The 23,557-nt window shown below is 44.4% G+C and overlaps 1 protein-coding gene across 6 annotated transcripts in view; it reads right to left on the minus strand.

Moving 5' to 3' along the window:
• Positions 1–23,557, minus strand: part of LOC308189629 (opsin-5-like) — a 67,352-nt gene that overhangs the window by 40,524 nt on the left and 3,271 nt on the right. Inside the window, exon 1 of one of the 6 annotated variants that reach the window (XM_080579832.1) lies at positions 16,832–18,010. The exons of 1 other annotated variant lie outside the window; for it this stretch is intronic. The gene's annotated coding sequence lies outside the window, so the exon portion shown is untranslated. Of the gene's footprint in view, positions 1–5,695; positions 6,475–16,694; positions 16,759–16,831; positions 18,011–23,557 lie in introns of those variants that run through there. 4 more of the 6 variants (XM_080579835.1, XM_080579830.1, XM_080579836.1 and 1 more) reach the window with 4 other exon arrangements.

The following is a 23,557-nucleotide window of genomic DNA, read 5'->3' on the forward strand; positions in this document are numbered from 1 at the left end:
CCCCAGCACAAGAAGGACATGGCAGTATTAGAATGAGTCCAGAGGAGGGCCATTAAGATGATCAAAGGGCTGGAACACCTCTCCTACAAAGACAGGTTGAGAGAGTTGAGATTGTACGGCCTGAAGAAGAGAAGGGGCCTATAGGAAAGCTGGGGAGGGACTCTTTGTCAGGGAGTGTAGTGCCAGAAAAAGGGGTGATGTCTTTAAACTAAAGGAAGGTAGATTTAGATTAGACACATGGAAGAAATTTTTCATTCAGATGGTGGTGAGGCACTGGCACAGGCTGCCCAGAGAAGCTGTGGATGCCCCATTCCTGGAGGTGCTCAAGGCCAGGCTGGATGGGGCTTTGGGCAACCTGGTCTGGTGGGAGGTGGCAGTGGAGTTGGAACTAGGGGATCTTTTATACGACTTTTATTGTTACTACTTTTAAGTATATTTAGACTTTTTTTTTTCTTCAATCGCTATTGATTTATTCCATCTCTGTTTCACATTTACACTTAGGATAGATTCATGAGGTTTTACTTAACTTCACTCTTTTATCCACTATCAATTCTTTCCCATTTTATGTGTATCTTTGCTTAACAACTCTACTCTTTCAAAATCTCAGAAAATCTGTCACATTACAGCTGGTCCAGCAAGTCTAACATCTCTTTTGATGTTGCTGCTGTGGCTTAGGCAGAAGGTTATGTTAAGGAAGTAAAAAGTACTTTAACTTATTTTCATTTAGAGGATGGTAGCAGGTGTACAACCAGTGTAACCAGTTTCCTCACTCATTATTCTCTCTGATCTGACATAATGCAAATCTTGGAGTCACAAAGCTACAATGAAAAATGAAAGGTGGATTACACCGTTACACATGTAAAATGACTGCTTATGAACTCCTCTTATAGTAAAGATGTGCAAATGAATGGTATCAGTTTAAGCCAAGTTACATATCCGTTACCTTTTGGAAACATAGACTCTACTACAGCTATTACTGACTGCATGCAGCACTTGACAAAACTTAGTAACTTTTCTGTGATCTTCTGTCTACTTTTACCAGAGTCAGACTCGTAGTTAAAAGCAGGTAATGTTAGGATAAATGTGAAACCTCTGCACTGTCTCAGCTTTACCATAAAAGCCCCTTGTTTACAGGCAAACTTGCCAGGCCAGGGGAATGTAGGGAAAAATCTCAGTCCTGCTGCAGTGAGTGTTACACTGACATCAGCAAGGATAGGACCTCCCCTTCCATTTAGCTGATGGAAAACAGCACAAAGTGATTTTATTATATGACCGTCTGTGTCATGACATATAGTAGACTGGCAAATCTCAAGCAGTTATCTAAAGGTTTTATATCTAGAAGAAGGTTGGATTTTTGAACAAAAATATCATATTTTAGACAAAAAAAAAAAGACTTGGATATCAGCAAGAATTTGCTATTGAGGTTTGGAGTATGACAAAAAACATCTATGTCATGCATGAATCCTGATCGCTGTCAACAAGAAACCTTCCTGATAGCCCTAACACTTATTTACTGTATTCATATATTCAAATCTAATAGGCAAAAGCTGACTCAGCTTCAGATTACAGAGGAACTGCCAGCATCATTCAGCTATAATCAAACAGAAATACTTTCAGTCTTCATTTTGTTGTTATCCAATGACACAGATAGAATATAACCACAGCACGACATGTGTTGATGCTCCCTCAGTCCATTCCAGTATTCCCCTGTGAACAGCAAAACCTTTCATTTGGGGAAGATACATATTAAAGGTTGGCCAATTACCTTCTACTGTCATACTTGCCCCGTCAGATAACCCAGAGGGATTACAGTTCCAGCAATGTAATGCTCTCTTATAAGCTTAATTACATTCTAACACAGAAACCTTCAGCCACATTGTATTCAGTATGACTGTTTGCATAGTAGCTGGTCAGAACGTTACCTTTTAACTGATTATTTTTTTCTATTAAAAAAAAAAAAAAGTTTTGAGTTTAATTAAAACGAGCCTATTGCTTCAAGTCAGTTCTGGCAACAACGTTTCTTATGCAAGCCAGAAGTATCTGTGAGCCAGAGAAGCACCTGGAGAAAAGAGAGAAAAGCTTTTTGCATGAAATTCACCGTCCATTCTCCTCACCAGCACCACTAATTTCCCATACCCCTTCTTAACATCTCACATTTTCTTAGCACCTTGAATTCTCTGGCGGGGAAGGTGTACTCCCTTCCCCACTGATCAGCACTGGTGAGGCCATACCTGGAGCACTGGGCCCAGTTCTGCCCACCCCTACCAGTACAAGAGAGACATGGACATACTGGAGCTGGGCCAGTGAAAGACCAGGAAGATGATCAAGGAATTGGAGCATCTGTTATATGCGGAGAGGCTGAGGGACATAGAAATGTTCAACCTGGAGAAGGGAGGGCACAGGGGGATCTTATCAAAGTGGATTAACACCCAGGCAGGGAGAGTAAACAGGAGGGAGCCAGACTTTTATCAGCAGTGCCCAGACAATACACAACAACTGAAATGCAAGAAATCTTATATAAACATTAAAAAATAATAATCATTTTTACACTAAAGGTGTTCAAACACTGGAACTGGTTACCCAGAGAGCTTATGAAGTCTCCATCCTTGGAGACATTCAAAACCTGACTAGGCAAAGCCCCTGGCAACCTGCTGCTGCAGGGGATGTTGGACCAGATGATCCCCAGAGGTTTCTTCCCACCTCATCCACTCTGCAGTTCAGTGAATTGTTTAGCAGTAGCAGGCAACTGACAGCAAAACTTCTCCCAGAAAGAAGAGTAAAATCCCTTTCCTTGCTCATATTCTGTATGCAAACGCGTAAGGAGTCCAGTACTAGGAGAAAGATCTGGCCTGTGAAAAAGCTGCAAACAGACTTAACATGCTCTCCCAGCACAATTACATGGCAAGAAGAATGTAAAACCTACTATCTTCACCTGCCAAAAGAAACTTTTGAATCCTATTTTTGGCTGCAAATGTCTGACAGGTTGGGTGATACTTAGTTGTTGAATTATGGCTGCTTGTTTGCAGAACCTGAGGTTTATTTTGCTCCGTACTAAAAAAATCTTCCAGAGAAGACTAAGCAAGTTCCTCACTGATATTAGGTAAAGGCCCACTTACATGAACTTGAGTTTTATCCATCCAGGCAAATTTTTCAAACGAGAAACCAAAGACTGTGCTAGTAAGGAGGAGGATGAGAGAGTTCCTAAATTTTCCTCCATCTCTGTGAAATGCCATGCCTAAATAAATTCTCCAATTATATAAAAATAGTACAGTTCCACCAAAAAAAATAAAGAAATTAAAAAAAAAAAAAATCTGGTTTTGAGATCTTCCAGGAAATATATACTTTTTTTTTTCTTACAAATTCTTCTTCAGAATTAAGTACACCAGCTGATGAGAAAAATAGAGGTGAATTGTGTGTTTATTGGGTCACTAGCCCCTGTCTGTTTTCTTTGTATCTTAGGTACATCATTGGTTCACCTCACAAAGTAGAATGTTTAGCTCAGATTTGTTTTGTTTGGGGATATCTACAACTTATAAAATTAGGCCCATAAAAATGACTCTAGCTCATTAGTTGCAGATAAGCATTAGGCACTCTGTTGTGGGAACGAGAATCAACATGCCTATACTTGGAAAAAAGTACCACTAAAACTGGATGGTAAAAAATTGCTTTCCAGTATTATTTGAGATAATATGCCAAGTTCCCAAAAATTTGTTTTTGGTATTTACATAGTCTGACAAAGAAACTTAATGCATATCTTAGGCAGCCAAGACTATTTCGACTTTTATCTGATCTTACAGTACTACCCTAAAGCACATTGCAGTCCTATCTATGAGCACTAAGTTTATAAGTACTGTGTTTCAGCAAGTCTATTCCCCTGTAATTGCAACAACCTAACACCACTACCTAGGCAAATTCTACAAAGTCATGAGGAAGTAGAGGAAAAAATATATTATGTTATCAAAAATGTTTTGCAATATGTTTTGTACAAATAATAATAATAAAAACCTTAAAATATTTATCAGGCTCTTTCCGGGCTTGACTAATAAACTTAGCAAGGGTTAGGTATTGCTGGTTTTTATCTTTCTTGTTAAAGAAAGAATGGTCATTAAACAAAATTAAAGATCTGGGGAAAAAAGAAATAGAGATTCAGTTTCAAATATTTTTTTCTTTAATTCCCCTTCCCAAAACAATTAAAATGGTATACTTGAAAGACCTTTTGAGAAATAAATAAATAAATAAATCTTATTGTTAACAGGATCATATTTAACACGGTCATGAAAAAGTTGTTTATGTCCCACCAAAAATGCCCTTGAAAAAAAAAAAATTGAAATTTCAAAACCAGAGGAAACTAAGGGAGTTGTTCAGTTCTTCTTTCATTGAAGCATAGGGAAAGGTAGACTTACAGCATGTACAGTCTTAAAAAAAAAAAAAAAAAAAAAATCACTGCTGCTTCACAGCACTAGTTTTGTGTGGTCACTATAAAAAGGGATTCACTTCTGAAGTAACCTGCTATCACATAAGTTTCACCCCTTGTTACAAGAAATTGAACTGTCCCTATTCAATGAAGTGTCCAGATGGGGAGGTGATCAGACATTTGCACACCCTAAGAATCTATCAGCAAGGCTGTCTGGGAAAGGATTGGCTTCAGGGGAAAATAGGTATTCTTTTTGTTTTTCTTCTAGTCAGAAAGTGCCAGCTTGACCAAAGTGAAACACGGGAAAGTGATAGCGGCTTCAATGGGAAGAGGAGCTCTGGTTCAAACAGGGCCTTGAAAAGCAAGTCTTACAGTGACATGGCACACCCAAAAGAATGGAATCAGATAATGGGACTCATTTCTGAAACAACCTCATGCATTCCCCTGGTCTACAGGCCACTCGGTCTCACTTCTGTGTCTGGCAAGGTCATGGAGCAGATCCTCCTGGAAACTCTGCTAAGGCACATGGATAAGAAGGAGGTGATTGGTGACAGCCAAAATGGCTTTGCTAAGGGCAGATTGTGCCTGACAAATCTGGGGGCCTTCTACCACTGGGGTACAGCACTGGTATATAGGGAAGTAGCAACTGACATCATCTCCCTGGACTTGTGCAAGGCATTTGAGTCTCTTCTCCATGATATCCTTGTCTCAACACTCTGGAGGAAAGGGATGCCATCCAGAGGGACCTGGGCAGGTGTGGTGGTTTTACTTGGGTGGGCGGCCGAGCTCCACCACAATCGCTCTCTCACTCCCCCTCCTCAAAGAGGAACAGGGAGAAAATATGTGAAAAATGTTGAGATAAGGACAGGGAGATCGCACAGTAATTATTGTGACGGGTAAAGCAGACTCAGCATAGGGAGATGCATTCTCTAACAAGCTAGAGAAGCGACAAACAAAGGAAAGAAACCAAAAGCACCTTCCCCCCCAACCACCCTCTTCCACCTCCTCCCCCCGAGCAGCGCAGGGGAATGGGGAATGGGGGTTATGGTCAGTCTATAGCGCTTCTTCTCCGCTGCTCCTTCTCGATCACTATCGTCCCCTGTGCTGTGGGGTCCCTCCCACAGGACGCAGTCCTTGGTGAACTGATCCGACGTGGGCTGCCCACAGGCAGCAGCTCTTCAAGAGCTGCTCCAGATATGGGTCCGTACCACGGGGTCCATCCCTCAGGAGCAAACTGCTCCAACCTGGATCCCCCACAGGCAGCGGCTCCTGCCAGGTCACCTGCTCCTGCGTGGGCTCCTCTCCACGGGCTACAGGCCCGGCCCGGAATCTTCTCTGGCAGGGGTCTTCCACAGGCCGCAGTCTCCATCGGTGCAGGTCCACCTGCTCCACTGTGGTCTCCTCCACGGGCTGCAGCGTGGAACCCTGCTCCACCGTGGTACTCCATGGGCTGCAGGGGGACAACCTGCTTCACCATGGTCCTCACCACAGGCCGCAGGGGACTTCTGCTCCGGCGCCTGGAGCACCTCTCTCCCTCCTTCTTCACTGACCTTGGCGCCTGCAAGGCTGTTCCTCACTCCTCTCACTCTCCCAGCTGCTGTGTGTCGCAGCATTTTTTTTTCCCCTGTCTTAAATATGCTCTCACAGAGGCGCAAAACACCATCACTTATTGGCTCAGCTCTGGGCAGCAGTGGGGCCCTTACCAAACATGGGGCAGCTTCTAAATCCTTCTCACAGAAGCCACCCCTATGGCCCCCTGCTACCAAAACCTTGCCACGTAAACCCACTACAGCAGGACTGAGAGGTGGGCCTGTGCAAACCACATGGAGTTCAACAAGGCCACGTGAAAGGTCTTGCACCCACACTGGGGCAATCCCAAGCCCAAATAAAGGCTGGGGGGAGAATGGGTTGAGGGTAGCCCTGAGAAGGACCTGGACGTGGTGGTTGATGAGAAGTTTGACATGATCCAGCAATGTGTGCTTTCAGCCCAGAAAGCCAACCATAACCTGAGCTGCATTAAAAGCAGAGTGGCCAGCAGGGCGAGGGAGGGGATTGTCCCCCTCTGCTCTGTTCTTGTGAGACCCCACCTGGAGCCCTGTGCTCAGCTCCAGGGCCTCCAGCAAAAGAAGGGTATGGATCTGTTAGAACAAATCCAAAGCATAGCCACAATGATTATCAAGGGGATGGAGCACCTCAGCTATGACGGAAGGCTGAGGGTGTTGGGATTGTTCAGCCTGGAGAGAGTAGGCTCCAGGGAGACCTTACAGAGGCCTTCCAATACCTAAAGGGAGCTGGGAAAAACAAAACAAAACAAAACAAAACAACAACAAAAAGCTGTGGAGGGACACTTTGTCAAGGACTTTTGGGGTAGAAACAAGGCCAAATGGCTTTAAACTAAAACAGAGTAGGTTTCCGTTAGGTATAAGGGGGAAATTCTTTGCTCTGAGGGTGGTGAGGCACTGGAAGAGGTTGCCCAGAGAAGCTGTGGATGGCCCAACCCTGGAGGTGTTCAAGGCCAGGCAGGATGGGTTTTCGGACAACCTGGTCTAGTGGGAGGTGTTCCTGCCCATGGCAGAGGGGTTGGAACTAGATGATCTTTATGGTCCCTTCCAACCCAAACCATTCTATGATACCTGGGCCAACTTCCTAGATTGCTGGGCCAAAGAGGATGGCATTGAGTGAGTCTATCACATCCCCTCTCATGCACTGGCCCCTGGGAAAATGGACTGTTAAGGACTACACTGAAGGCACATGCGTGCTGGGACATTCCAACATTGCAATATATGTTTAGCATTGGCCACCTGTTTAGCCATCACTAGGGACTCAGACAACAGAGCAGGGCCTGCCCAGTACAAAACTGTTACTTCCTGGGGAAAAGGAGAAAGTCCCTATAGCACATTGAGACACCCATCTAGTTGGCCAAGGGAAGCCAGCTGTTAGCATCTGTTTGGATTTCAGTAAAGCTCAGTATTGTTCCTCACAGTCTCCTTCTGGACAAATTGGCAAGAACATAGCTAGAGCAATGAATAATGCGATGGGTGAACAAGGGGCTGATGGGTCAGGCTCCAAGGGTTATCGTAAATGGGGTTGCATCAGGCTGGCAGCCAGTCACTAGGGGGCTTCCACAGGCCTCCATTTTAGGACCAGTTCTCTTCAATGTTGTCCTAACTGACTTGCATGTAGGACTTGAGGGCATACTGAGTCAGTTTACGCATGATGCTAAATTGGGAGGAGCGGCTGAGTTTATTGAGGGTAGAGAGGCCTTGCAGAGAGGCCTTGCAAAGAGATCTTGACAAAGTAGAGAGCTGGGCAATCCCCAACGATATGAGGCTTAGCAAGAGCAAGTGCCAGATTCCACACTTGGCAAGGGACAACCCTGGCTGTATGGACAGTCTCGGGGAAAAGAGGCTGGAGAGCAGCCCTGCAGAAAGGGATCTGGGGCTTTTGGTCGATGGCGAGATGAACGTGAGTCAGCTGTGGGCCCTGGCAGCCAGGAGCAGCAACCACATCCTGGGGTGCCTCCAGCACGGCATCGCTAGATGGTCAGGGGAAGGGATTGCTGTGCTCTGCTCTGCACTCTTTCAGCTTCACCTCGAATCCTGTGTGCAGTTTTGGGCACCACAATAACAGAAGGACGTAAAACTATTGGAGAGTGTACAAAGGAGGGCTTCAAACTGGTGGCAGGTCTGGAGGGCAAGACGGATGAGGAGCGGCTGAGGTCTCTGCTTTTGTTCAGCCTGCAGGAGACTGAAGAGAGGCCTCATGGTGGCCTACAGCTTCCTCACGAGGGGAGCAGAGGGGTTGGGGCTGAGCTCTGTTCTCTGGGGACAGTGACAAAACTCGAGGGAATTGCATGGAGCTGGGACAGGGGAGGGTCTGGCTGGAGGTGAGGAAGATTCTTCACTGGCAGGGGGCTTGGCCACTGACACAGGTCTCCCAGTGAAGTGGTGAGGGCAGCAAGCCTTCTGGAGTTCACAAAGCATCTGGGCAATGCTCTCAGACATGTACTTTGTTTTTGAGGGGGTCACACAGAGCGATGGGATGTGACGTCACCCAGCGATGGACTGTGATGACACCCAGTGATGGGCTGTGACCTCACGGCTCTTGCTGCTCATATTGGGGCACCGGCAGAGCCTGTCCCAGCCTGGCTCGTGCCTGGACTCCAGCTGAGCGTGTGCGCGAGGCTTGGAGAGACGAGCAAGGGTTTGGTGGAGCTGTGCTGGGGGGCCGCCGGCAGCTGCTCTCGGTGCCCGTCCCCGTAGCCAGTGCCTGTGTTTCCCCGGCTCTGCCTGGCTCAGGCAGCCGGGGCCCTGTGAAGCACATTCACAGCAGTGCAGGTGAGCTGTGCAGGGACAAGTGCCCTGGGGCGGCCCGCGGGAGGCACAGGACAGCCCAGCTGTGGGGCTGGGGCTGGGGTTGGGCCTGGGGGGTTTCCTGCTGAGGGGCCGGGGCACTGCCGCTGCCTGCCCCGGCACAGCCACTGACCCTGGCCTCTCTCCTTCTTGCAGCGCGCAGCACCTGTCACAGCGGCACCAGTGAGGGGAAGCAGCTCCCCATCCACAGCTCTCCCCAGCCCGCCGCTTCGAGAGAGCACCATGGCCACAGAGGCTGACGTCACCTGCCCTGTGTGCCAGGGGACCCCAAAGGAGCCCAGCGTCGTCAGCCCCTGTCAGCACCAGTTCTGCTTGGGCTGCATCATGCGCTGGGCCAAGAGGAGCGCCAACTGCCCCCTCTGCAGGCAGGACATCACCTCCATACGCTACTCCATCTGGTCCGAAGACGACTTTCTGGAGGTCCGAGTTGTCCGCCATGCAGCGAACCAAGAGGACAGCCACCAGGATGAGCAGTGGGCTGCAGTGCCGGTGCCCCAGACTGCCGTGAGCGGCCTCCTGCCTGAGGAATGGGCGGCCCTCTTCAGGGAACACCCCGATATCCTCGGTCCTCTGAGGCCCTGGCTGCGCCAGCAAGCCAGGGAGTTGTTTGGGGCTGCCTGGTGGGACCAGGATGTGCTAGAGGCCAACGTCATCACTTGGCTGTGCCGCTGCGGGCTGGAGGAGGTGGTCTTGGTTCGGGAGCTGCAGCCATTCCTGCAGGGCCATGCAGAGAGCTTTGTGAACCAGCTCATTGATAGAACCGTAGAGATGTGCAGTGATGAGTTCCTCGAGGAGCTGGGGCTCCTGGAACCCCCTCCTGCAAGGCAGCACCAGAATGGCCCTGAGGTGGACCTCGGGGACTCCCAAGAAGCCTGGGAGCCAGAAGACAGCGCTGAAGCCACCCCCGGCCATGCTGCCTCCTCCCGGGACACTCCTCTCACCATCGTGCTCTCCTCCAGCAGCTCAGAGGATTCTAATATTGAGGAGCTCCCCAGCACCTCCAGTGCTGCCCTGCATGGGGGTCCTGGCCACCCACCCACTGCACCCATCCCCACAGAGCAGGAGGAGCCCTTCAGAGAGCTGGGACAGGCGGCAGCAGAAGGTGTTGCAATGCAGGGCTGCAGCCACGGGCCCTCTCCTCCTGGCCTGGGCAGGGACAGTTCGCGTGGGGGGCCCCGGCGCCCCCCGAAGAGGAGGTCCAACAGCAGCCCGGACTCTCCCCACCCCTGCAAGAGGCCGCCCCCCCGGCGCCTTTAGCAGGGCACATTTAGTTTTCATTAAAAAATAAATAAAAATGGTAACTCTGACACAGACAGTGTCTTGCTCTTACTCCAGAGAGTTCAGGGCAGAGCCTATGTGTGATGCCAGAAATGGGGGGTGGGAGGTGGGATGGGTGTTCCAGGCCACAGGGCCCAAAAGTGGTGCTGCAAGAGACCCCCATGAGGGTGGGGATAGGAGGTGGGTTGAGGCTCAGCTCCTGGGACAAGCAGAGCCACCAGCCCCTGGGCTTTGATCTCTCTGGCAGAAACTGGAAATGCCTTCCACCAAACGTTTCCTCAGGGGGGCTCTGGTTTTAGCAAAGACGGTGGTCACTGGAAACCAACTCCTGGTGTGATCCAGGTGTGTTAGAAGCACTTGGTGGGTGACTGCTGAGAAATGGCATGGATGCACTTGCAGTTGCAAAAAGGGTAGCAATGCTGCTCATGGATGTGGCCAGCATATCCCAATGTGCATTCAGCTCCAAGAAATGGCACTGCCATCAACACATTCGGCCTTCTGGTCTCTCCAGAGCCTTTTCAGACATGTTTGCAGGGACGCTGTTGTTGGGGAGAGATCTGCAGTTTGTTTCTCTCTTCAGTTTCTTTCCAAAACCTGGGCCTGTCACCAGGAATGACAAGCCCAGGGCTTGTTCGGACCTGGCAGCCCAGAGTTTACCAAAGCAATGAGGCTGAACGGTGTCACTGTCTGGTTCGATGGTGGTGTGGGCATGCCTCTGAAGAAAAAACAGGAAGGCAAAATCCATGTCACCCCAGCTGCTGTTGCTGGGCTGGAAGCTCCTGAACATCCGTAATAATACACTGATGACATCGTGCGTGGGGCAACACAGCAGCGGCAGGAGTTTTGGAGAAAGGGAATGAAATGGTCCAAATGCTTCTGAAAGGGGGTTTTGCCATAAAGCCAAAGAAGGTCAAAGGAAATGTGTTTTTTTAGGAAGAAAACGGCAGATGGATGTCAGATCCCCACGGATGTGACCAACAAAGTAACAACAATGGCTCTATTTTCTCTAGACCCCAAACCCCACATTATTCTGCACTCTGGACTCCTTCCTTCAGTGAGACTTCTCAAAGCTGTGCCCATGACTTCTGCAGCTCATGGGGAAAAACCTTTGAATTCTGCCTCTTTCCTCAAGTCTGGACCCCTCAAGCAGCCAGAACAACATACAGGGCCCTGACCTCAACAAGGAGCTTTCGGGGGGCACAAACACACAAACATGATATCAGTCAGCTGTGGACTCACCACAAGTTACAGAATAAAGTTTCCAACAATCATTTGCATTTCTATAACCCACCTGTAACTTCACTGCTTCCATGTGTTTTCCCCATGAAGTCAGCCTGTCCTCAATAAAATAATGGTAAAAATGTTTATGTAAATTTCGTCATATATTCCCACCTTTTCTCTCTTTTGATAAAGGAATTTGAAATATTTTTTTTCATCATGGGAAACAAAATGAATTTTCCTAGGTCCCTCTCCATGAGGGCATGCACAACCACACAGACAGAAGAGCTTCAGTGCACAGTGGAAACTCTTTCAGGATGTTTTTGAAAACCATCACTGAACATGGAGAAAAGAATGCATTTTTACCAATTAATTCACAAACACCAGGTAAGTTTCTGAAGCACGTAGTCATACTCTTCCTGATCTGAACCACTAACAAAAGCAAAGTCAAAATGCTGGGCATGCTGTGACTTCTTGGTAATATCCATCCAAGAAACATCAAAAGGAATACACAGAACTCCTGAATATATCAGTGAGCTGGAGCTGCCATCTCTGCAGGTGCAAACTTTTAGTTTTAGTTACCCACTTTCATTCAATTGTTCTTTTCACTTTAAAATTTTCACACTAAATCTATTCAATCTCTTCATGCAGTATAAAATCCTTGTTACACTAGCACTGCTCTTTAATCAGGCACAAATTCTAAAGTTTTGCTTGTTTTATTTAAGTCTATTTATAAAAACTGGCATCTCTCTGCAGTCACTTGTGGCTTTGGAAATAGGCAGTTTTATGGATTTTCCACTCTGAGTAAAACATTTTTTTCCCCCATACATGTTTAAAAGAGATCATTAAAAGACACAGTGGGTTATAAATGCTAATACCTCATGAATTGATCAAATTGCCATCTCTCTCAGCAGTTAACACTGCTGATAGATAAACACTGTGTAGATCTCTGAGAGCAGGAACATTTGCCCACAGCCCCACCAAAGCCTGTTTTCTCTGAACAGTGAGGCATTTTTTTTATTATTGTTATTTTATCCCTGTCTAACTCGCTGCTTTTTCCCTTCCATTTTCGTCATGTCTCTGCAGTTTCCCCATGCCAATACTACTGGTGAGATGAGACCCAACTCTGCAGTCAGCAGTGTCTTCTGCTCTTTACCTAAATGAAATGAAAGGGCCATGCCAACGCCCAAATCACCCCACTTACCGACTATGCACACGCTAAGGCCAAGCTGCCTCTACATACCCCTGTTCTGCCAGGGCTTGGCAAGCTCCTGAAGTACAGGCGATGGGAAGCACCACAAGAAAACCTAACGATTCTCAACAGGGATTTCGTACAATCTCTGTAGACTCGCAAAAGGCATCATTTGAAGACACTTGCAAAAAGCACAAGTTAATTATGAAGCAGGTCCACAGCCTAAAACCAGCAAATCTGTCCATAAATTATAGTTGCCTCTAGAAGCTTCATAATTCTGGCATTTTGGCCACAGAAAGTAGTGGTAAATTCAAAGTACTGAGAAATGGGGAAGAGCAAGTTTCTTCTTCTGGTAGTCAATTCTTTCTATAATTTTGAACTTTGCTGTACCTTTTTCATTTCTGTTACATGGTTTGGGGGATGTGGAGACCAGAATCACAAATAGTACCAATAAATTATTGAATTATTGAATTGCACAGTGAAATAATAAATCTATCTATGTTGTTTATGTTGTCTAGTTGTTGTTTTGCCTTTTTTTGTTTGTTTGTTTGTTTTTTGTTTTTTAATATAGCTGCTAGACTAAATAGCTGTTAAAGAGAACTGACCATTAGAGTTGCCAAACTTATTTCCTGAGCTGTGATCGTTAGCTGGGGCTCCTCAAGGTGCTTGTATAATTATCTACTCTTTACTCTACACTCAAAGTTCAATTTGTCTTCGGGTCTACCAGCAAGCCTCTCAGTACTATGATACCTATCCACACTGCTTCAGAGCCAGTTTTGTTTTCATCATTTATTATTTCCAAATGAAATGACAGAAGGGTTGTTTTGTCTGTCTCTCCTCTCCCAGTCTCCGCCAAGGATTAATCGCCTAGTTAAGAGTGTGGAAATATCCTGTCATCCTCCTCCCCTACCAGCCAAATTTCTACTGCTATGAATGCATCCTCCACTGGTTAGCTCAGTACCAGCATTTTATCAGAAATACCCATCGCAGTCTAGGGTCACATCTGCCTCCTTTGTATCAGTATCACAATCACTTTTTGCATCTTCTTCCACAGAGGGAAAGATGTGGGTTTACTCCCAAGAAGTGAGGAACCGCCCATGCGCTGCCATCGCCTGGCTGCTAGCAACACCTACCCTAGCCTTTTTTGTTCTCTACATTAATCTGCATGCTGTTTTCAGACAGTTAAAATGTACTAAGACCACAGTCCATAATGATGTCTCTCTAAATCAACCTTGAAAACTTATAACAAACAATCATTGGTTCAACCCCAACAAAGCCTTTATTTAAAACCATCCTTTCTTGCCCTGCTAAGTAAGTTTTCTCCAGAGAATATCTGCTTTATCCTTGTGATTTTTCTTCATTTCTTTGGAGCCTAAAGCTGTTTTCTTAGAAAAGGCTTTCTTCATGCACACTTTTACATTTGTCTGTGGCGAGGACATATCCTTCCTTATCGGTAGCTGAGTCACAGCTGCTCTCACACCTTTATTCCACCATCCCTTTAAAAGACTTTTGTTCACAACAAAGGCTTAAGATATTCAATTTTCTTCAATATTCAAAGTTCTTTACTTAAATAATTAAGGCTTTCTGTTGTCTCTCATTTACCTTGTGCAAATTCTTAATGGGACAGGCACAATTCTTTCATCTAACTACATCATTTCTGTGCCTGTCATTGTCCTCAACTGTTTCTCTTAGCTGTCTCTTATTCTTCTCTTGATATATTTTGATTTTTTTTTTTCCCAATGACACCTTTTCATGTTTTAAAGCTACGTATGAAGATCACATATCTTTCCTGCCTTCTTCCTCTCTTTGCTTTGTTCAAACTTTTATTGGCTGTAGTACCTTGACACTACAAAACTCACATCAAGTCCCTGGAAAACAGTGTAAAGAACTCTCCTTCCATGAGCTTCCTCAGGGGCAGCTCTAAGAGAGCTCTCGGATCTCCTTCATGGCATCAGGCTTAGAGGCATTTGCTCTGAAGTATGGAGTAAGGAGTCTAATTGTGTGTGACTCAAAGGAGCAGTTCTTATGTCTCACGACATTTTTGTTAGTCCTGAGGTCTTGTGGGATGTTTGGAAAGCTGTCTCAAGGTTTTTCTCAGTTTCTGGAGCTTAGAGGCTCTTGAGACTTCAGTGATTCCTGGCCTGGTACCATGGGGAGACACTACAGGGTGCTAAAGGGAACCTGCTGCAGTTATTGCAGGGTTTAATGTAGCAGGAAAGCTAAAAGTAAACCTACATTAAACCCTGCAATATGTTTTCAGCAAAATTAATCCCATCTGGGTATATCTCCTCCCAGGTATTTCCTCAGTTCTGGGGAACAGGAGGATGGTGAGACAAAGCAGGGAAAAACTTAACATTGGGTTTGGTCCTGTCAACAGATGTCTTTAGCCACCTCAGGTAATTCTCCTTTATGGAGAAGTTTCTTTCCACTCTCTGTCTTACAAACTAGTTTCTCTCCCAGAGTGAATCACTTGCAGTTCCCCACCCTAACAGAGAAAATATCTCACATGACATCGTTGCTGCAGCCTGAACCTGAGGCCATGTGCATCCTACTCGCAAAGGCATGCACCCCACCGCCTAGTGGCTACACACTTGGAAAGGATTGCCGGTCTACAAACCTTTTCTAGAGCTCCGGGAAAGTCTGCCCAAATGCTCAAAGCAGTTCTGCACAACTGCCTCATTTCTCACTGTTAAACAACAGAGATCTTGCTTCTCTGCAGAAAAAGTTTAGAACAAATTGCTGCAAAAAAAAAAAAAAAGTAGCATTACCCCTTTCCTGTATGACAAGTTGTAGCAAAAATTAGGGCAGGCACAGTTGCTAGCACTCACATTTTGCTGGACTTTAGCAGATAATTTGAAAATATATATTACTCTTCTATATTACTTTGCCCTACAGATCTTGCCTTGTTCCCAGGATGCAAACACCGTAACACCAACCTTAGTCAACAAAAATATTGGACTTGCCAATAATTTCCACAGGATACGGTAATCAAACTAGCTCAGAAACACTTAGCAGCATCACTGTTAAATAGTCTTGGCGTAAAGTGCATATCTGAATCCTCCTGGTTGTTAACTGGGCTGCAAACACTTGCTCCAATGCAAAGACAACGGATACCTCTGTAAGCCACTAGGACCCACAAAGGCTGCATCGCACAGTGCTACACCGTGCCCTTCTTTAAAAGTCTTTCATTTCCTCACTACCAGTGAAAAAGTGAAGCTGACCCGCAGACAAATATCAAAACCAGTAATCTATTTCTGTAAGAAAATAAAACTACGCTTCCTGATATTCAACTTTCTTTTGATTGGAAGCCATCTGAACTGAATTTAGAGTTGCTGTTCACAAAAAGCAAGTTGGAAATTCACAGCTGAGATTTGTTTCATATCTAAGAAAAATTTTTTGTTTCAGGTCCAGCTATAACCAGTATTTGAGGGGCTGCAGAAATGACAAACAAATCTATGTCTCGTACCTTCACTAATAAGAGCTCAACTTTGCTAACAAGTGCTCAGAGACTCAAAGAAACAATTTTCTAAGCTGCCGCAAGCAGCAATACGTTTGAAAACAAAATACTCAAAGCCACTACAAAATGAATAAATTAAATCAGCCGTCCTACCAACCTCAGGAGTATTCAATCCATGCAGTTCAGCCCTTAGCTATCAATTGTTTTTTATAGATCATGGGATTTTTAGAAAGTAAGTTCCAGATTTGCATTCTTTGCCTAATATTTTGAGAGACTAAGAAACAACGTGTTCAGGCTTTTGGCATAAGCTGAATGGATAGCAGCCTACTTGAAAGCAATATAAGATTTTCCTGTAACTCCCCGAATCCTGGGACTGGTGGCACAAAGACATCGATATGGCAGGATGGAAAAAAGCAATCAAAGCTTGGAGAAGACACACAACGTGAAACAGCTGGGTTAAAAGTTCCTCCACTTCCACGCAACGTGCGGTGGAGGCGATGCCTCCCAGGGCTGGCACAGCTCCCCCGACACCTGCACGAGGGAGCACCACGGCGCTGCGCTCGGTAAGCGCTCCCCAGAGAAGAGTCCCTCCCGAAGTATTTATCAGTATTTATCACAAGTCCCTCCAAAAAGCCAAGCATCAGACAGGCTGCTTGAGCCCAAGGCCCGGCATTCGCGGGTTTGCAAAGCGCGAATACGCCAGGAGGAGGAGGATGAAGAGGAGGAGGAGGAGGAGGAGGAGGAGGAGGGGGATGTACTCACGCACAGCCGCTCCCCACACGATCACCTGAGAGCCTCGGGCGCCGGCTCCCCACACAAGTTCCCCACAGCCCCTGCAGGCTCCGGGCGCCCCCACAGCCCCCCGGCCCCAGCCCCGCTGCCGCCCCCCTGCCGCCGACCTCGGAGCCGGGCTGCGGCGCTGCTGCCGAGCCGGGGGCAGGCCCAGCCCTCCGGGGGGCTCCGCGGCGAGGGGGAGCCGAGCCCGGCCGCCGCACACCGGGCTGGGGCCGGCCAGGTGCCCCCGGGCCCTCCGGGGGATGCTTTGCCCCAAATCCGCCGGGCGCGACTCAGGCAGGAGGGAGCCGTGGCCGCGCCGATCTCGCTGGAAGAGCGGCGGGAATAAAGCTCGGCACCGGGGTGAAACAAAGCAAAATAAAACCAGCCCCCTTATCTTCGCCATAAAAACTGGTATGTTCCCAGCGCCTCGTGAAAGCCCGTCCCTCAACATCATCTTCCGCGCACCGAGGGGAAGAGGCAGCCCGTCTGCTGTGACAGCCGAGGCAGATCTGAAGAGCACAGGGTTCGGACTTCGATTCCCCGTGTTGAGGACGGGGGCCTGGGGCTCCCCACCCCGCAAGCCCAAATACCCCACGCTTGGCTGCAGTGGAACCAGGGGTGCTGCACAGCCTCAACACGGAGCTGGGTCTCCACAAGCACCTGAGAACAAGTACCCTGGGGTCTGGCGGAGACAACCTCTTCTACTTCGCCCGGGCTCTATAGGAGATCAAATATGGCAAAACTATGAAAGTAACTATTTTGTTTATAGTTCACATTTGTTCCTGTAAAACTCTGATACTGAAACAGAGGATGATACCAGTCAAAACCTGATCTCTCCTCTTTATTTTCCCTCCATCAGGATATTAATATAAATTATATTGATTCATTCTCAAAGCAAGAAGTCACGTAGGCTGTTAATGTTACAAACACAACTATGGGATAGTATACAATTCCCAGATACAAGCACATCTCCCAGAACACTTAAATCTTTTTTAAAAACTAATACACACCTGGAAACTGCTCTGAGTTTGCCAACTCTATCAGCTGGCCACCAAAATATCACCACGCTCTGAACTTCGCCTTGCAGATATCCAAGCACTCTCTAGCAGCTCTTCACAGGACACCGGCATGCTAACCAGTTCCTTTCTATGCCTCCACGCCTGTTGTTACCAGAGCCTTTCCACATCCCCCAGTCTCCAAGACCACTGCTCCTTAGCTTAGAAACCCTTAGAACTTAAGAGAGCATCTTCCTCAGCCTCTGCAGCTGCAGTGGTCACTACTTGATCAACTTCCATCAACAACTAGATCATCTTCCTGAAACAGCTTGTTGAGAGCAGGGGCGCAGGAGCCTTGACTTGACTCTGCTTGGGCTGCTGTGCAACCCCGTGCTTTCTGGTGAAACTGGTTCGGGTGTACAACAGAAGAAGGTAGAGTCTTCTTAACCCTGCTTAATTAACACTGTGATTTATCACACAGATCCCAAATGGTTATATTAGTACAACCAGCAAAGGAAGCCAAAGACAGGAGTGTATAGATGGTGTAAGTCAGCCATACGCTGTGGAAGAACATTTGTGGAATGACAGCAAGAAGGGCAGGCAGGCCTCTGACTTCGGATAGCCTTTGCCCTTCACACTCCTCCAAGAGCTGCTCAGAGCAATCTTAAATTTGGTACTTGAGATGTGCTGCGCATCTCAGTTTTGCTCTTTCAGGCACAAAGATTTGCTATTTCACAAACAGAGGCTGATGCTGTACCCATTGAAATAACATCTACCACTGGCTTCATTAAATGCAGAATCATGAGGTTACTACACTCTGGTTTGTATCAGGAGCTATTCAATCCAAGTAAATGGTAATTCATGAGAATAAAACAGATGTAAGGCTCAAATTAAATGTGTAGCATTCAATGGCTGTTTGCGACTTCTTAGTCAGCTTGGCACAGTTTTACCTCTTCAAATGTAATTTGGAGGGACATATATGTTTTAGGTCATTTCCTTGACAGTAAAATACTTAACATTAGCCTATGTGAGAACAACTCTTTTTACTGCAATGTTGCCAAAATTCTGGGATTGAAATCTAGAGAAAAAGAAGTTAAATGTTGTTTTTTGTTTCCCACAAAAAAAAAAAAATCCTTTGGGTAGGAGAAGAAGGAGACTATAACTGCTTAGTAAGTTTTAACCAGTTAACAAATCACTGTTATAGAACATAAAACAGATCTTATAATCCACTGCATTGCTTTGAGAGGCATAATAACATATATACTTCTTAAAGACTTTGTAATAGAATTGTCATCATATTTCTACTTTGCAGACCGTGAATTTATCACAGACCCAGCACAGTTAACTATCCAGGAGCTGTGTATCTTGTAGTTCCATTAAATTGAGTGTAACTTTGGCCTCATACTTATCAGTCCAGGTATATTTGTCAGTTTGTCTTTCCCCTTTTTAATTAAGATTTGTTAGCTTTTTCTGTGGGAGGATATCCACAAACAAAGCCATTGCTCATCTCTCAAGAGCACTTCACTTTTGGCTTTTAAAATCCATGAGAGTGAGGATCCTTTTATTCACTGGTGTTGTAGACACCTGATGAGCAAACTGGCAAAAACTATTTAAAATATTTTACAGTCAAATCAGATTAATTTTTAATCTATTTATGTTTATGAAATTGGGATGCACTCCACAGTTTTTAAAATGTGGGAAGTGAAAGACAGGTAGTTTCTGTAGCCTCGAGATATCTCAGTCACTACCTTCAGGGTGGCTGTGGTGGTTGCTGCTGCACTGATTGACAATGAAATTAGAGTTTGGGGATGCTTGCTCTGCACCTGACAAAAACTGGCTCAAGGCCAAAAGCTACTGTGAACTTCAGTCAGCTGAGAATAAAGTCTGCTGTACTCCTCACATTAAATCTCCTCTGGATCTAAAATAACTTCAAAAATAATTTGCTAGAAGTTCTGTAACCACATTCTAGACAGATGTGCACAGCTGGAGAGTTATTTTCTGCATAGGAGGAAAAAGAAAAATTGTGATGTGCTCCAAAGAGTCAGGCCATGAACCCACACTAGATCCCTCAGAGTGGCCCATGTCACCAGACAGCTACACCATATTCTGACGGACAGGAGCTGGGTATGTTTGAAGAACAAGGCTATATTTATTAATGGTCTTTAGGTAATACGGGACCAAAAATGCCACAGGCAGATCTAGGGGCAGGACTAACCTTGTTTTCCAGTTAGCCATGGATGACCTTAGTTCCTTGTAAAAGAAAGGGTATTTTTCCTGTGTTTGTAGACAATTACTTATGTAACTGACTTTCCCATTGGCATAACTCGAGGTTTTGTTTTCTTGCTGATCTCCACTCATGCGATGTTAATAGGATCAAAGTCTCCCATCCATGTGTTCTGTAGCCTTCAAGAATAAGATGGTATACACCATGAAAAATTTTGTGGTTTAGAGTCTTGTATTATCTTTCTCATTTAGTACATTTGCATTTTTCTAATGCTAAAAAGAGCTTTTAAAGAGAAATCAAAACAACGAGAGATATCCACTTTGCTCCTACTGCTAAGCTGTACTGATGTAACTGTCACTTTATTCTCATCATCCACCTCCGTTGGATGCATCGATGTTCAGTGAGGACATTAATGGGACGGTCTTTCATTTACTTGAATGATTTTGCCATAGCTTTCGCCAGCTGAGGATCCGTGTCTGCCAAATGCAAAAAATGATGAGACATCTGGCATCTGAAGTAACGATTTTCAGATGTGAATAAGTAGACTGTAATAAATGACAACCCATTACTCAAGACAAAGAAAAAAACATACTGAATACTCTTTCCTTTAAGGCATTTCAATGATCTTAAAGACATGGATCTGAGCTATTAATTCTAGATTTCCCTCCTGTGCCCAAACGACACATATGAAATGAAAGATAGCAGCATCAGGCAAGGATGGGAACAATTCCCCAGGGAATAAATGCTGAACATATTGTTAAATATTTTAGCAACTGCCTAGGTAAATATTTTGAATTATTTAGGTGGCCAATTAAAGGTAGATGACATACAAGCAAACAGAAGCCTACATTGTTATAGAGAAATATACATTCCTTGTGCAGAATAGATATAGTAAAACCACTTTTCCAGATTAGTTGTCAGATTCTGCAAAATTCTGGAATAAAAACAATAGTTGCTGGTCTATTTTTTAGTAAATATAAGTAATTTTGTGGAGTTTTTTGATTTATTATGTGGACAAAATTAAAGCTTTCTCTTGATCTCTAACATTAGGTTCCATAACTTTCAAATTCTTTTTCTAGCAAACTCAAATGACTCAAATAGGTCCCTGACCATACAGTTCCAAGGCCTGAGAATCAGTTTTCTCTGATACCCTTATTGGGTTTGAAATCTGTATGTCATCAAATTTAAGGTACCACCTCCTCTCAGAAGACACTTCTGGGGTTTCAGAAGTCACTACAATTATATGGTGCTACTAGCAAGGGTGTATATTGATTATTTAAATATTCAGTGGTTATTTAAGTTACCAGGCCCTAAATTTCATCCTTCAGATTAAGATTTTTTTTTTTTGACTTGCACATAAGAACACAATATGAAATGAGCCCTATTGGTTCCTTGGACATAAGTGGTTATATGCATCCATATGCATGTGTTCTTCACACCCAAAAACAAAATCGGCATCACTGTTACAGGCAGACATTCAAAATGTGTTAATGCTAAGCTCAAAATTTATTTGTATACAGAGATGTTATTGTTTAGAGGATATGATACAACGTTGTTAAAATGGTGGAATTGAAGGACCCATAAGTAATTACTGATCCACTCTGACTATTAAATATCTTTCCCAGTGGAACAAAATATCTTATCACAGAAGAGGTTTTTATGTATTACAACAAATTGTGCAGTGAGTCACTTACCATGAACCATTCAACAGTGCTCATTATTTTTTTCTTGATTGGACTAATATGAAAAGCTGCTGAAATATGCTGTTTAGAAACTGAAGATTTTGGGGTACTACAAATAAATTTAGAAAGATAGATTTTCAAAGCCCTGTTTAAGTATCTAAAGATGAAACAAGGATCCTGAAAGATTTTTATTTTTATTTAAAAAAAAAAAAAAGGAAAGAAAGAAAGAAAGAAACTGAAGAGAAAGCACTAAGTGCTAGTCATATTGTTTACAAGAAATGGAATATGGGTGCCTACAAAAGGTACTTTTTAAAACAACTCTTCTCTATCAGCATGCAGCAACATCCTTTGGAAATATGACCGCATTCAGCAATAACTTAAATAACATATCTGAGAAGGGCATTTGTGCAAAAATGGATTACGCCCTCAGGAATACTTTCTGTAGTGGTTTGTAAGGCCAAATATTTTGCCTATATAAAATATTGCAATAAATTTTCTTTGGGCTCTTAGTCAAAATTTTCCCCTGTTATAGCTTAATCTAATAATAAATAATAATAATATTAATAATAAACTAATAAAAATTATAGCTTAATCTAATAATGGATTTGTCTATTTTATAATTTATGCTCAAAATATGTTCTATTTTTTGTTTGTTATACTCTGCACTCTACAACAAATGACTTTTCCCCAACAATCTTCTGAGTACTATAGCTAATTCTTGAGAGACCCTCTTCTCTTTATGAAGCTGCGCCCCACACGCAACATGAAGAAAACCAGCATATGTTAATGAAAGATTTAAAAAACATTTTTATTCTTGGCTTCTTTCTTGTACCTTGACTAGAAAAAGTGTTGACAACATTGCTGTATCATTTAATGCATGGGTTGGAATCCATGAAAAAATAAGGAATTGTACCAAAAATGAAGAATTATAAGCATAACATTTTGAAAATATTAGAGAAAGAGAAATAAAATTGCTGGAAGGAGGCAAATGATCACATCTGTATGTTACTCCAAATCCTGAATACTTTGCTCACTTTTTATTTAGACAAATCTCACTTGAACTTTTAGAAAATTTGAACCAAAAAATGACTTTGGGATTTTCCACCTTGTTGCTTAAAGAAACACAGCAAATTTCAAATTCATTTTATAGACACAGGGACTCTATCAGTCAGTGGTATCCAGTGGCAAAGACTTATTTTTGCATGCTTCATGCCTAAAAGCAGTATCTTGAAATGAAGACTTTATTCTCCTGAGCCAGAAGTCAGTGTCCACTGTGTGGCTGCCAAGGTTGGATCTATTTCTCATTTCAGTGTCTTTGGAAATGCTACATTGGTCAATGCATCTATCATGCAGATACTGTATAAGTAACATCATGCTGAAATATTATCATCATTCCTAGGAAGCCGTACCTGACTAAACCCTCCTGACAAGAATAATTACCTGTTTAACAAACTTAACTGTCTACTGCAGCATAGAAGACTTTTATTAAGAGTTGCTGCACAGCATTCATAATGAGCAGAGCAATATATTTTTTCAGGAGACAGTTCTACTTGGTAAACTGTTCAAACTAGTTAAGATTATTGAGAGTACAGCCATTTACCACCAGACAGTGCAGCAACATAAGCTCTTCTAGCAAGCATGGATTTCTGGACTGCTGTCCCATCTGCTCCTGAGGATGCTAATGCTGGTGCATTGGTTGGTACAGCTGGCTTGGTGGTAATTTCAATATATGATCAGTGTAAGAGCAGGAGCTTGAGCTCTTATTTCCATACTCTTCTTCCAAAGCTGCTTGGCACTGCAGTGCTTCTGCAAAGCTGGCACTTTCCCGTCACTCAGTGTCCTCACTCACACTGAGATACAGAGCACTGACAGCTCAGGCAGAACATTCACTCGGATAAAGTCTCTTAGTTTTAAACTTTTACACTTAAATTTTTGGATTTTCATTGT

The sequence above is a fragment of the Anser brachyrhynchus genome, assembly GCF_964034855.1.
Source record: "Anser brachyrhynchus genome assembly, chromosome: 2".
Taxonomy (NCBI): domain Eukaryota; kingdom Metazoa; phylum Chordata; class Aves; order Anseriformes; family Anatidae; genus Anser; species Anser brachyrhynchus.